At 41.8% G+C, this 13053-nt stretch overlaps 1 long non-coding RNA gene across 1 annotated transcript; it reads left to right on the forward strand.

Annotated features, from left to right (window-relative positions):
- Window positions 1–10478: 10478 nt before the first annotated feature.
- LOC125378803 lies at window positions 10479–13044 on the forward strand. Its single transcript, XR_007220513.1, has 3 exons — window positions 10479–10657; window positions 11887–12450; window positions 12769–13044. It is a non-coding gene; the product is annotated as an uncharacterized LOC125378803 (long non-coding RNA).
- The last annotated feature ends 9 nt before the right edge of the window (window positions 13045–13053 follow it).

Consider the following 13053-nt stretch of genomic DNA (forward strand, 5'->3'; position numbering starts at 1 on the left):
GAAGGAGGTTTGTCAGTTTGATTTGTTACCACGCTTCTGGAAGTATATCAACAAATATTCCTGAGATTCGAGGTGTAACGGGTAGCTGTGCGAAGTTGCGTCCTTTGGGCACGCCAATAAACCATGATTGTGGGTTCGAGTCCCGGGTCGCCCCGGTTAATTTTGTAGGTTTGTCATCACCATACCAGTCTTCGTGGGTTTTACCAAAGTGGTAAATGTCTAAGACCTGCATCACTTCAGGCTTTCCTCCCACATTAAGCTGACACGCCGTGAAATAACTTGAATACGTTAAACTTCCCTCTCCTGAATTTGGAAACCAATTCCTCAGACTATAAATATATGCACAGACCTTTGTTCTCACCGAAGCCAGTCACCACACAAATTTTCCTCTGATAAACAATGTATTGTTTGCCTTTTCTGAAGCAACACATCCGGTAGTGATGATGTAATTAGTTTGACAGGAGATACTGAACAATAGCAGAATTAGTTCAATGTATGTAGGTGAACATGTCGCTTTGTGTCAAACCCGGACCTCAATGACCAGGAGAGAGTGAGTTGGTGCAACGACTCCTTGAACCGTATTGCAGTTAAACCATGAGGAGTGAGTGAGTTGGTGCAACGCCTCCTTGAACCGTATTGCAGTTAAACCATGAGGAGTGAGTCAGTTGGTGCAACGCCTCCTTGAACCGTATTGCAGTTAAACCATGAAGAGTGAGTGAGTTGGTGCAACGCCTTCTTGAACCGTTTTGCAGTTAAACCATGAGGAGTGAGTTAAAATTTACACATCGGCAGTAGTTCAACCAATTCGTGTCGAGAAAATGTTATACGTTAATAATAATATATTATTTGTTTGTTTGTTGCTTAATGTCGCCCTCAGCAATATTCTAGCTAATATTGACATCCTGAGCATCGATCTACGCAATTGGGATGCAATGACATGCATCAACCAAGCCAGGCAGCCTGACCACCAGATCCTGTTAGTCACCTGTTACGACAAGCAAGTAGTCGCCTTTTCTAACCCGGATATTCACGGGCGCATTTTCTGCGAAAAAGATGCGGCAGTAATAGACTACTTTCAATGACGTAGTCTAATCCATGAGGTTTTATCCTTTATCTTTTGGGGGAAACACGGGAGTAGGTCACAAACCAAGTACAATAATCAGGGGGAATCAAGTATTCGAACACAGAAAGACACGATTGAAGTTAATGTATCATTAAGAGACGCAACTCTGCAGAACATCTTATTCAAGCCAAAGAGCACTATTAGAATACATGAGAGTGCCAACATCTTTTTGGTAGCCGGATGCCGAGCCCTGCTTAATATGAAATTTAAATATAGATGCAAGCAGAAATGGCGGGCTCCAAATGTCGCGCATACACACGTACGCAAAATTGTTCGTCCATATTCAAATCCTCCAATGGCTTGCTTGTACCAACGCCGTCAAATGTTTGGCACTGCTTGCAGGACATCGCCGCTACGAAATTGACGTGTGTCAGAGCGCCCATGGATGTTCTTCACCCATTTTAGACCTCTTTCATATTCAAGAAACTTCAAAGCGCACCCCGACGCCTTTATGCGAATACCTGAAATAAAAAAAAAGCATTTACAAAATACAACACATGACCGTAAAGGTCTTGGATAATGTGTGTGCTTGGCGGGCAAGATGGCACCCAAGTGTCAAGCTATTCGGCAGTGAAGGAGAGCAGCGCTCTGATTGGTTAAATGGCTCCCGATCGGAACTATGTATTATCGATCAGACACGGCGTCTCCAACAATTGCAAGTGATATGAGAGGTGGAATCTGATTGGGCAATAGTGTGTGTGTGTGTGTGGGGGGGGGGGGGGGGGGGGTGTACATAGAAGGGACATAACTCGTTATAGTCATTGGTGGCGCTACGATCGAACCTGGATATTCCAATCTTGTTCGGCAAGGGTGGAAACTGGACTTTTATAGTCAGTTAACGCCCTTGCCTCGAGAAGGTGTAAAAACATAATACTTCAGGATGCTTTTTCTGATCGAAAGTACATCTTTGGTGAATAAACGAATAGGATTGGTATACAAACTCAATCTATTCTTAGAAAAACACAATATTATTCAATTCAGATTTCCCTGATTTCCCTGTAGTTATCTGTTAAACTACGTAGTGAACCAGGATACTTAGTAACCTACATCCTCATTGTCTGCGTGTGATGCTGTGTCGGAGCCATTGAGTCTGTGTGGGTCAAGCAGAGGGGAAAACCTTGTTTAATTATAGTAACCTGATACATTGTGTGGGTACGCGAAGATCCGGGTTAGAGCTGGTCTTTAGCAACCCATGTGTGTCGTAAGAGGTCGATGACTTGGTTGATCTCATCGTGTCTCAAATGCGTGGATCGATGCTCATGATATCAATCACTGGATTGTCTGGTCCAAACTCCATTATTTACAGACCGCCGTCATATAGCTGGAACATTGCTGAGTGCGACATTAAGCAACGAACAAACAAACAAAAAAGTCTGTGGCTAGTTCCATATTGGGGGGAATTTCCAGAGGGTGATATGGGGGCACGGGTGGCCCAGTCGTCTGAGGCGCCGCGATTCGGCTCCTTTGGGCACGCCAGAAACCTATGATTGTGGGTTCGAATCCCGGTTCGCCCCAATTATGTTTCAAGGTATGTCAGCACCATACCCATACCCGTGCTCGTTGGTGTCACCGAAGTTGTATACGTCTGAAACCTGTATCACTTCGGGCTTTCCTCCCACATTAAGCTGACACGCCGCTATATAACTGGAATACTGTTAAATCTCTCACTCACTCACTCACTCACTCACTCACTCACTCACTCACTCACTCACTCACCCACCCACCCACTCACTCACTCACTCACTCACTCACTCCAGAGGGTGGGAGGTGTCATACAAATTACTGGATAACTCTTTTACTGCTTCTGTGAGATCCTAAAAGAAAGGACGGCCTGCAATGCAAGGATTCTTATGCGGAATGTCCACAAGGACTTCGGCAATAAAAGGGAAAAGGTTAATTCTTTATACGATTCCATGCTGCGTTTTCTCACGCGGCTGCGGGAAGGCATATCGGCGCCAGGAGTGATTCATACCGCTTCCGCATCCACATACGAATAGTGAAAGTGACGTCATGATAGAGGAAAACTCTACACAATTGTGGCGCGAGAACAAGCCAGCAGATGTCCCGATACCGATGTGAAAAAAACCTGATTGAGTTAGTGCGGCAGCACCACCTTTGCATGGTGATGCATTCATATGAAAACCCAAGTCTAATTTACTTATACCAATCTCATTAAACTCAGATCCTAGTACTTACGACCGCCTCCGTGGTCTAGTGGTAGAGCGTCTGCCTGCAGAGCGGAAGATCCGGTCTTCGATCCCCGGCCGCGTCATACCAAAAGACGTTAAAAGATGGTACTTGTTGTTACCCTGTCTGGCACTCGGCACTAAGGGGCTGAAACAAGGACTAGTCGGCTCGGGGTCAGTACACCGTGTCTGAGTAGGGTTTTCACGTCGCTATATAAGTGCAATAATCTTGGACGCAACATAAAACACAGTTTCAACTCACTTTAGCTCTTGCTGTCGTTAAACAAGATATGGGGACATCCAATTACGAGAATACATCCTCAGATCTGTTGTCAGTTGGCACCCTCATGTGGTTGGGAACTGAAATCGGGTTGAACGTTGCTCAGGATTATTGCTCTTATATGGCGATGTGACCCGTGAATATTCCGGGTTAGAAAAATTCTTCAGCAACCCATGCTTGTCGTAAAAGGTGACAAATGCTTGTCGTAAAAGGCGACTAACGGGATCGGGTGGTCAGGCTCGCTGACTTGGTTGATGCATGTCATCGATCCCAATTGTGTGGATCGATGCTCATGATATCAATCACAGGATTGTCTGGTCCAGACTCGATTATTTACCAATTATATTGCGATGTGTTAGATTATGTGTGTGGCATCGTTGAATATGATACAATGTTATAAAATGTTGTCTCAGCGAGAGAAAAAAATCATATCAACATATTATTTCTTTTTTCTGTTTGAAGGTATGCTCTTTTAATAAATGTATTGATATGCATCTTGCATTCTTGATCTAATTCCTCTCATTAAGCAGATGATTTTGTCGCCTCGTCACAGGAACTCTTGCATTCAAAGACTGTTATTCATAATTTTCTCCTTTGATTAAATCAGCACATTGATCAATGTGTTGACTGAGTGGGATACACCGGCAAAAGGGGTCCCTTATTTGTTTTCGGTGGACCCTCACTCTTATGGTATCCCCAGTCTGTCCAATGTATTCGGCTTTGGTTGGTTTGTTGTTTAACGCCGCACTCAGCAATATTCCAGCTATATGACGGCGGTCTGTAAATATTCGAGTTTGGACCAGACAATCCAGTGATTGATATCATGAGCATCGATCCACGCAATCGGGATCGACGACATGCATCAACCAAGTCAGCGAGCCTGACCACCCGATCCCGTTCACCCGATCCCGTTCACCCGATCCCGTTAGTCGCCTCTTACGACAAGCATGGGTTACGCAAGCATGGGTTGCTGGAGACCTATTCTACCCCGGATCTTCGCGGATCGTATTCGGCTTTGCATCCAGCACACTGTATGACATAAATCAAGTTTTTGGAAGCACAATTAATATTTTCACGGACATAGAAAGTGTACATGTATACATGTATATATAAAACTTATCATCCGAAACTGACAACAATATGAAAGAGAAACAGAAAGTGACTCACGTCTATTATTTTGCATGTACATCATTATCAAGGAATGACCTTTAGTCTGCCTGTACTGCTCACAAAAGGTATGTCTGCTCATTAAAGAGAGGCTCATCCCTAGTTTGTTAACATGCCCCGTTCTGACAGGCTGAGTAATGAAATTTATCTACCTGCACATCCTTTGAAATAGCTCTTTACAAACATTATAATAAGCTTTTTCTCTTTTGATAACACACATTACCTTCAATACAGTAACCTGTCACAGATGAATTAACTTCTCTTTTTCTAAATTAGTTCCTGATCCAAGAACTTGAACGGACTCTCGCTTGGCATTTCGTTATGATTCTGAGTCTACTGCAAATTCAGGGTTAGCCTCAGGCATAGAAGGAAATGTTTATGAAGTACATTGGAAATATCATAAATTAATATTTGTAATAAAATAAGTTTGTTTGGTTCTTGTAAATTGCTCACGAACTGGTATGTCCCAGAAACATGTACTTCAGGTGCGAAATTGACTAGGTGCCTGTTTAGTCCACTTCTGTATTATGGGGACAAACCAGCCAAAATTGTTTTTGCTTGTTTTTTTACATGTTTTCTATATTTACACATAGCTGTCCGCTTTCATACAGCTTCTAAGTTAGATATAAGTACTCCACCTCTCCTCTTAGCGATCAGGAGACTTACATCTCCAAGCATAAACCTGTGTCATGCTTGTCACTACAAAAGCTGATTGAAAATCACACCTGTTAATACTTTACAACTAATATCACATCATCAGTTAAGGAGAAGATGCATCAAACCAATAAAGGGTATATACTTAATCATGTGGTCTTTCATACAAATCCTGAAAGAATACTGTACAATGAATCCCATGTTTTTCAATTCCGTTACCTCAGTATCAGTATCTGAAAATGAAGAGATTCTCTGGGTCCCTTTTCATTTATATCCTCACACAATCTAACAAAATAAAAATAATAACATATTTTCATTTCATTCAAACAACCGAAAACTACCTGAGGTTGAGCAATGTATCATCAGGTGCGTGTAAAACTAAGATACAATGAATGACTGGGTTGTGGATCATGGTCCTGTAAAATCTGATAGATCCATGACCAAACCTTGGTACCGTAGATGTGTATCACCCTAACTGGGCTAGTGCTAGGGGGACAGGAGTATCCTGATACTCACGCACACACACACCACGCACACATAACTCACATAAACACGCACCTCATACACACCTTAGGCACACACATCATGCACACACACACACTTCACATACACACGCACCTCATACACAGCTTAGGCACACACATCATGCACACACACACACTTCACATAAACACGCACCTCATACACACCTTAGGCACACACATCATGCACACACACACACTTCACATACACACGCACCTCATACACAGCTTAGGCACACACATCATGCACACACACACACACACCTCACATACACACGCACCTCATACACACCTTAGGCACACACATCATGCACGCACGCACACACACACACACACACACACACACACACACACACACACACACACACACACACACACACACACACGCACGCACGCACACACACACACACACACACGCACCTCACATACACACACACGCACCTCATACACACCGTAGGCACACACATCATGCACACACACACACACACACACCTCACATACACACACACGCACCTCATACACACCGTAGGCACACACATCATGCACACACACACACCTCTCTCACACACACACACACAGACCACCTCACATATACACACGTACACTTCACATACACCTTACGCATACATACACAGCATGCATACACACACCGCAGATACACACACACCTCTCACACACTCCACCTCAAATACACACACACCTCACATACACATACACACACACCTCTAACACACATACCTCACATACACATACACTCCACCTCACACCCACACACCTCACATACACCTCTCACACACACCTCACATACACACGCACCTTACATACACACACTCCACCTCACACACACGCTCCACCTAGGCCTCACATACACACACACCTCACATAAACACCCTCACCCACACACCTCACATACACACTCCACCCCACATCACACCCACCCACATCACACATACACACATCACACCCAACCACACATCACACCCACCCACATCACACATACACACTTCACACCCACCCACATCACATCACACCCACCCACATCACACATACACACATACACACATCACACCTACCCACATCACACATACACACATCACACATACACACATCACACCCACATCACACATACACACATCACACCCACCCACATCACACATACACACATCACACCCACCTCACACATACACACATCACACCCACCCACATCACACATACACACATCACACGCACCCACATCACACATACACACATCACACCCACCCACATCACACATACACACATCACATCACACATACACACATCACATCACATCCACCTCACACATACACAAATCACTCCCACCCACACCACCCACATCAAATCACACCCACCCACATCACACATACACACATCACACCCACCCACATCACAAATACACACATCACATCACATCCACCTCACACATACACACTTCACTCCCACCCACATCACACACATCACACCCACCCACATCATACATACACACATCACACCCACCCACATCACACATACACACATCACTCCCACACACATCACACATACACACATAACACCCACCCACATCACACATACACACATCACACCCACCCACATCACACATAGACACATCACACCCACCCACATCACATCACACCCACCCACATCACACATATGCACATCACACCCACCCACATCACACGTACAAATATCACACCCACCCACATCACACCCACCCACATCACAACACACCCACCTCACACATACACACATCACACTCACCCACATCATACATACACACATCACACCCACCCACATCACACATACGCACATCACACCCACCCACATCACACATACAAATATCACACCCACACACATCACACCCACCCACATCACAACACACCCACCTCACACATACACACATCACACCCACCCACATCATACATACACACATCACACCCACCCACATCACACATACACACATCACACCCACCCACATCACACATACACACATCACACCCACCCACATCACACATACACACATCACACCCACCCACATCACACATACACACATCACACCCACCCACATCACACATACACACATCACTCCCACCCACCTCACACATACACACATCACACCCACCCACATCATACATACACACATCACACCCACCCACATCACACATACACACATCACTCCCACCCACACATCACACCCACCCACATCACACATACACACATCACATCACATCCACCTCACACATACACACATCACTCCCACCCACATCACATCACACCCACCCACATCACACCTACCCACATCACACCTACCCACATCACACATACACACATCACACCCACCTCACACATACACACCCAACCACATCACACATACACACATCACTCCCACCCACAACACATCACACCCACCCACATCACACATATGCACATCACATCACACCCACATCACACATGCACACATCACACCCACCCACATCACATCACACTCACCTCACACATACACATATACAAACATCACAACCACCCACATCATACACACATCACACCCACCAACATCACACATACACACATCACACCAACCCACATCACACATATGCACATCACATCACACATACACACATCACATCCACCCACAACACATCACACCAACCCACATCACACATATGCACATCACATCACACCCACATCACACATACACACATCACACCCACCCACATCACACATACACATATCACACCCACCCACATCACACATACACACATCACACCCACATCACACATACACACATACACACATCACAACCACCCACATCACACCCCACCTTAGCATCTATCCAAGGTCAAGGTGATTTTAGGTTATGAAATGTGGTTCCATCGTTCCCATCCAGTTACTCATGCACATTTATTTGAACAGATTGTTTTGAATGTTGACATTCCTGAATGTCACTACCACTGACACGTTCAGTCACCAGTGGCAGAACCTGGGGATGGGAAGCACAATGTCTAGAGGGGGTCTGTATGGGGTTCGAAATTAATAACTTTTGTAACAACTGACAAAGGTTTGCTTGATTTAAAGTTTATTCAGCCAAAAAGGCTCTTTCTGTACATATTCATCACACAAATACTTGAAAATAATCAACAATTAGATTGTCTCTGCAGTCCAAATGTTATTAAACATGTTAAAAACAAAATGATGATTTAGTACATACTCGTTATTATTATCATCAAATATTGACTCCAATAGGAGATACACACACAGCAGGACATTTTTACATCATTTTAACATTTGTGTTGGTTGCCTTTTCACCTCCCTGATTACCTAGTGTTCGATTAACAACATTTTAAGCACAAGGTAGAAATATCCCAATCCAATCTATTTGTTTCTATAATGTTTTACAACAATATCATCAAATAACCATCAAAATATCTCAGTATTTTGCAACGTGGAATATGAGTTGGTATAAGTGAAAACACCCAGTTAACCTGACACCACAGCAATGCCACACCCTGATGCCACCTGTCAAATACCACATCTTGAAAGTCTCTCTGTCATACTCATACTGGCAATATTACTGGCACAACTGAGATGGAAGATTTGGTACAAGAGAAAGACAGTTGGTTCCACTTGGTGTTGTGGCAACAAGCCAAGCATAAATGCAATTTAGCTGATTTCATGAACATACATACAAAATATAGTGCAAAAGTTTCAGCCAAGATGAAAAGTGCATATTCATAGCCTTTGTACCAATGCACCCTGTGAATTTCAAAAGGGTCTCAAACATTAATTTAATTTTCAAATCATAAAGACTGTAAACATAATTAATGCGTCAGAATGATATTAGATAATGATATTTCCATGGAAGGATTGCTTGCGAAAAAACTCCTATTGGCAAAGCAGACACAATTCCTACCCAGCTAACACAGGACGTTGTCACAACGTTGTGGAAAGGTTGTGGATTGGTAACGTCGTGATATTACGTTGTCACAACGTTGTTATAACATCAACGTGCAACGTTATTTCACAACGTTATAACAACGTTGCACATTCACGTTGTGAAAACGTTGTGCATTGGACATCACACAACGTTTTGTAGCTACGTTTCTGAAACGTCGGTGAAACGTTATAGAGTTTGCTTCTCGATAGTCATAAAGGAATAGAACTGCTTTATCAAAATCAACATGAATTTGTCAGAATACCAAGGCAGTAATGCATTACCTTTCTATATATTCGGCATTTAAATTTTCATCTCTAATACTGAAATTTCCAGAATGTAATTGCGTATCTCTATGACAATGTTATTCCCCAACGTAACAACAACGTTGCAAATTAACGTTGTGATAACGTTGTGCTTTGGACATTACAACACTTTTTGCAAATGATGTTTAGGAAACCACTTGTAGATCTACTATCTCTTAGTTTTATTTTTTTTAAACATATATATCTATAACGATGTTATCTGTCTACTAAATGTTGTCACAAGCAATATTACAGTTAAAAACAATTGCGCCCATTTTTAGCGGCATGAGAGCGACTGCTGAAAAGTTTAACCTGTTGGCACGTGAAGTGACGTCAGAATGACGTCACATTGTCGCGGAAGATTTGTTGTCACCAGCCATCTTAGTTCAAGCTCACTCTAGACATAGTAGAAGTCTACAACCAAGAGATTGTGCAGCAACTGGAACTGGACAGATGATCTGTGAATTCGGATGAGGTAAGTTAATTTTTCAGAAGCAGCCTCCGCTTGTTGATATGTTTCTGTACATGCAGATCGTCAAATGATTTAAATGTATCGTATTATTCAGCAGTGGCCGGGTTTAGAATGCAGTTTGCCGGTCACTTTCACTGAGCGTCAGTGTTGATATTAATATTTGATACACAGAACATAATGTATATAGAGGTGAAGGAGGCCCAAGACTTTTTTCCATATTATTATTTTATGGATACCAAGGGTAATTACCAAGGGCAAGTAGTATATGTTTGACCAGAATTCAGTCTGGCGGCGTTTTGTGGCCGTCATATTATGTTCGGGTTTCGATCGTAAACGTGTAGGTCTGTAGGCCTAAATAGGCCTAACTTATGCATCGCCTACTGACCACTGACAGTTATCGCCATTTCTTCCGTGCTATTTCGGAAATCATTACCATTCAAAGTTTACTTGTACTAATCTTCGGACTTTGATTTTTGTGAAACAATGTGGCTCATTCAGGCCATGGGAAAGGTTTAGTAGATTTCTCTTATACAGCGAAGAGAGGGAATCAAAACAATGGAAGTATTTTCAGATCGACTCTCTGTAGGCTACTAGTTATAGCCTTAGTCTTAATGCGCTCAATGATGTTATGAAAAATTGTATTTTCGGGAAGAGATAGAAACATACTTGCTGTTTCCGAAAAGGCCTAATTAGCACTGACTGAAGTAGCCTAAATGTGGACCATCAGGTTCTTGGTGCTGTCTATACATTTTATTTTAGCAAGGCTCTTATCATGGTGTATTTTTATTATTTCCAAAAAAGAATCAATTCATCATTTTCCGATAACTAGATCTATGTCCGACTCCCTTCTAATGAAAACGAGAAAAGTAAAACGAGTCTCTCGTCGCGCGCTATAACGGGGTGTTTGCGGTATTTTCATATTGGTGATGATAAGCTAGTCGATAGTCAAAAGTTAAATATGACCATATATTGTCAGTGAGTTGGTCATCGTTTGTTGATTATTAAGGTGAGATAGGTGTAGCCAGAGACCATATAATTATATGGTCTCTGGTGTAGCCAATGTGCACCAATGAAAATTACAATGGAATTGATAGCAACCCTATTCGTTCGGTTTTCGATCTCCATATGTTGCCACGTAGGCTACCATACTAGGTCTACAGAATTATATTTAACGATATTGAACTGTATTATGTTAATAAACGTAGTAACAAATAAATTTCAATTATTTACAGAGCTGTTTCAACTTCGTCTGGTATTGTATAAGCTATTGCATTTTGTTAATTTTCCCATGTTTCTATCTTTGTAAATATTAGAAAAATAGATTCTATATAAATATCCTGGCATATTAATGTTAGTATTAAAAAAAATAATCACAATTTTAATTAGGATAAACACCCCAAAGTGTTAACACTTCTATTCATAATTCATATTCAACATTCATGCTTCAAATATGGGAACTATTTATTTTATTTGGCAATATATATTTTTCATTTATGTATATGTTTTTCAAATAAGGTTTTAGAAACTTGGCCAACATATTCACTTGAATCACTAGTTTGTGATGTACAGCAGAAAGGTAAATTTACTGCTTTGGAATAACTACAGTTGATCTATTGACTGATAAAACTATTTGCCAATACTACCACCTGTTACATCATACTCTAAGTAAATGTGATTTATCTATACAGTACTGGTTTATTTAAAAATGTGATACTTTGTGGTTTCTGTTTTTCTTTCAGGTGGAGAAAACAGTATTGTGGGAGCATATTTGTTTAAAGTACATCACTGACAGAAAGGTATGTATGATGCAATAATATGTACAAACATCTTCAAGAATTAAAATTTAGATGATTCTTATTTAATTATACCCACTATCTAAAAGGGCGGGGGTATAAAGTTACACCAATGATTCAGTGCTAAAAGCTTTTCAGCCTATGTATGATCCAAGAGCATCATGGTATTACTGTCTTCGCACTTTCAGCAGTTTTTAACTGTTTAAAGACTGACATCAGACATCAAAATATTATTTTGGGGAATGCAACCATTATTTTGTTATGTCAGAAATATGTCCCTTGCCTTGCCATTTTATAACATTTGTGTCATTTTTTATTCAGTTACAAAAGGCTTAAGGAGAGAGTATGGATACAGTTGAAGATCATCCCTGTGACTTTTCATTTGAGGACTGAAAAGGCTCCTCAGCCACTCAGCCCAAGTTCTGACTTGTCATTTAATAAATAAAAAAAGGTCACCTCAACCAGAATTCTATTGTCATTTCGTTGCTGGGAAATGGATCTTAGGACATCAGATGCATAGGCTATTCTGTTTGTCACAGTGTTGCTCTCAATGCTGAATGTATGGGGTAAGGCCAATAAAATTTATAAATGTTTCAATTTGTGCAG

This window comes from Haliotis rufescens, unplaced genomic scaffold (assembly GCF_023055435.1).
Source record: "Haliotis rufescens isolate VD_foot unplaced genomic scaffold, xgHalRufe1.0.p SCAF_1, whole genome shotgun sequence".
In the NCBI taxonomy this organism is placed as follows: Eukaryota; Metazoa; Mollusca; class Gastropoda; order Lepetellida; family Haliotidae; genus Haliotis; species Haliotis rufescens.